This window comes from Octodon degus, unplaced genomic scaffold (genome assembly GCF_000260255.1).
Source record: "Octodon degus isolate 3935 unplaced genomic scaffold, OctDeg1.0 scaffold00099, whole genome shotgun sequence".
NCBI lineage: Eukaryota > Metazoa > Chordata > Mammalia > Rodentia > Octodontidae > Octodon > Octodon degus.
The window spans coordinates 10,536,569-10,540,305 of NW_004524675.1; the positions used below are offsets into that span (position 1 = coordinate 10,536,569).

The 3,737-nt window shown below is 38.5% G+C and overlaps 1 pseudogene; it reads left to right on the top strand.

Moving 5' to 3' along the window:
* Positions 1–347: 347 nt before the first annotated feature.
* Positions 348–1,269, top strand: LOC101563297 (annotated as a pseudogene).
* The last annotated feature ends 2,468 nt before the right edge of the window (positions 1,270–3,737 follow it).

Sequence of the window (3,737 nt, forward strand, 5' to 3'; positions counted from 1 at the left end):
TAAAAATAAAATTTTCGCATTTCAGTGGTGGCTAGCATGGTATCATGAAATTACTGAGAAATTAAATCTTAAATTTTTCCAGAAACAACTCTAAGCCCATATCCCAATAAAGCAGATAGTTTCATTTTGACTGGTCTTAAGAAGACATTTTTGGGGGCCAGTTTGTGAAGAGATGGAGACTGAGCATTTGCTGCCACGCTGCCGACCTCAAGCAGCAGTCAACTCCACATAGAACCTGGGAGCAGGAGATTCACAATTGAATCTCTTCTCTCATCCCTCTCCTATGAGATTTGCTTGATCTTCAGCTACAGTTTTTGTCACTGTCAGTAGCTTTATCTTCAAATATGATGGCTAGCAATGTCACCAACAGGACAGACCCTCGCTCCAGAATTCCCCTGTGTTCATTGGGAATCTGAACACTCTTGTGGTGAAGAAATTTGATGTAGAGGCCATCTTCTAGAAGTATGGCAAAATTGTGGGTTGCTCCGTTCATAAGGGCTTTGCTTTTGTCGAGTACATTAATGAGAGAAACGTCCAGACTGCTGTAGCTGGAGAGGATGGCAAAATGACTGCTGGCCAGGTTTTAGATACTAATCTCACTGCAAAGCCAAAAGTGAACAGAGAAAAGCAGGTATAAAATGATCCATAGCGGAGATGCACAAGTCAGTACCAGAACACCGTTCTCCGTCCCCGCTATTCCGCTCTTCTTTCGACTTGGACTATGACTTTCAATGTGATTATTATGACAGGATGTACAGTTACCCAGCACGGGTTCCTCCTCCTCCTCCTCCTATTGTTCAGGCTGTGGTGCCCTCGAAATGCCAGCGTGTATCAGGAAACACCTCCTGAAGAGGCAAAAGTGGCTTCAATCCTAAGAGTGGCCAGCGTGGATCACCACACAAGTCTGGAAAGTTGAAAAGTGATAACCTTCAGGCCATTAAGAAGGAGCTTACCCAGATCAAACAAAAAGTGGATTTTTTACTGGAACGTCTAGAGAAAATTGAAAAGGAACAGAGCAAATGAGCAGTGGAGTGAAGAATGGTAAGATCAAAGAGGAGCAGACCACCACCTCCCAGAAGAAAAATGAGACTAATGTGAAGATGGAGTCTGAGAGTGCTGCAGATGACTCTACTGAGGAGGGGGATCTACTGGATGATGACAAAAATGAAGATCAGGCGGAGAACCAGCTGGAGTTGATCAAAGATGATGAAAAAGAGGCTGAGGAAGGAGCGGATGACAGACAGTGCCAATGGCAAGGATGACTCTTAAGTACTAGCAGGGTTTAAAAGTCTTGTCCTATTATTTCGTTACCTAGGCACTTGTCTAAGATCACAATTTCACCAGATCCTCTCCCCTACTATCTTCAGCACATGCTCCCTGTTCTCCCTGCATTCTAGCATGTTCGTAATTGCCCTGCGCCTAGTACCATGTTCACTTCCTTTGATGCTCCTAGTAGTTTTAAGTCTTCTCAAGTAATTTTTGCTTTTTAATTTTGATACCTCTTTATGACTTAACAATAAAAAGGTTGTATGGTTTTTATCAGCTGTCTGTACAATAAACTCTCATTATGCAGGCCATATCGTTATTTCCATTTGTACATGATTTCAGTAGCTGCTTCCCTAACTGCAAAGGCAATCTCAGTTAGTGCAGCATCTGAAAGCAGCTTTGATTGAGTTAAGAGTCACATGTATGACCCACATCAAGTACTCTGTGGGGCTGTTAGACACAAATGTAACAATGTATATTTTTGTGAATGAGAACAAGTCAAATGCATCTTCTAAAAAAATTAGTGTAATAGTCTTTGTTTTCTAAAGTTGACACTATGGGTTATTTTTTGTGAACGCCTGATGTTTAGGATCTTTTTTCTCAAACTAAACAAGTTCTTATGAAACCAGGAATTTGGAGGGGAAAAAAAGGACATTTTTGAGTCATTCGATAATTCTGAGATTTGGCCAAGTCATGAGTAAACTAAAAACTAAAATAAAATAGTGGGTTGTTCTTAATATAGAACAAAACTTACTTGAAAATATCGAACAGTTGATCTTCTGCTTCCAATATTTCTTTTCTTAAAATAACATCATGTAACTATCATCAATTCAAAGCCTCTTCCACATTATTTCCATTAAATAGTTTTACTTCAAACATGTCTCTCAATGTTAGAATTAAAAAGTAACATACACTTGTATTCATTGATAAATGTTAGAAATTAACTATTGGCTAGATAAATAAAAGTGTATTAAGTTTATGATTTACTTCATTTCATAAGCCTATTAAAATGTTCTGACAAATATTCTGGGTCTTATTACAAACAATGTGCTAATCTTGCATACTAATGTGTTAACATCGTTGAAGCTTAAAATACATCATCTTTTGAAATTAGAGATTAAAACGGTCTTTACCTCATCTTTGTTACTCATCCTATGCCTTTCAAAGGAATAATTATCTGTCTGGGAAAATATGTGGTGGTGCTTTTAAGAAACAATGGGCCATCAAAAATTAGAATCATGGGATATTTTTGCTCTGTTGCCAACGGAAGAAACAAGTGCCGCCTTGGGTGGTTTTTGTTTGTTTTGTTTTTGTTTTTGTTTTTGTTTTTGTTTTTTTTTTTTGGTTTGACGAGCAGGTGCTTGGTGTGCTGCTCTTGCTGGCCCCTCCAGACTCCCAAGTTCAGACAAAGGAAACCAAAGTTACCAGTCACTGTGTTTATTTTAGCTAAAGAGCCCACATGAGCTCCACCCAGGCCTGGGAGTCTCCTCAGCCAGTAATGGTTTACCAGGTACACTCTGTGGTGTTTCAAAGTTCACATGGATGATTTAACAGTGGTGACAGAGATCCTTTTTATAGAGCCTGACCTCATCTCTTGATAAATGAAATTGAAGTCTATTCAAAGCAGCTGTTTAGGGGAAAGTAGTTCTCTAGTTCATTTGATGACTCTAGCAAACCACTCTAATTCACTGACACATTTGAAAAATAATGTTTTGCAGCTAACCATCACCTTCCAAAGTTGTGTGTGTGTGTGTGTGTGTGTGTGTGTAGTTGTGTTTTTCTTGAGTAAAACCATTGTTTTCCAGAAATTCCCAGTGGGATAAATGATCCCAGAAAGCTAACCACCACTAACATGAAGAATAAAAATGAGCATTTAGTATCAAGTATAATAATTTTTAAAAAAAACATTGCAACATTCACTTTTTATGACCTTCTCTAATAGCAGCACTCAAGAGCTGAGCCTCAGGCCTGCCTGCCTTCAGGAGGGATCTTGGGATATCAGGCCCCCAAAAAGGCTGTCTGTGTGGACCAATCCACAGGGGAGTGGAACACTGGTGGCGTACTAGATGTTTCAGATAACATATATGTTACATTTAGATAGATTCAGGTGATAAAGACCTCCTCCTTATAGTTCCTCTGATTATGGCAAAGAACTAGAACTGGTTGGTGATAAGATTATTTTGCCTCTTCTACAATAATATTAGTCAGACTCCACTCACAGAAGGAGGGAGTCTGGAGTCTTTGCAGGCAGCTGTATCGATAATAATTTAATGTTACTTTGTGGTATTTCTTTTAATGATAATCTTCTCTTCGGAGAAAATGATGTTGATTTTTAATTTATAGTTAGAAAGTTTCTTTTTAAGTTGAAATTCTTGTTATATAGGTCTTGCTTTGTCTTGGTCTTAACCATCCAGCAGAGAAATATGAAAACAAGGTATAAAAAGTAAAGTAATATTAATGTGCTGAGCTGT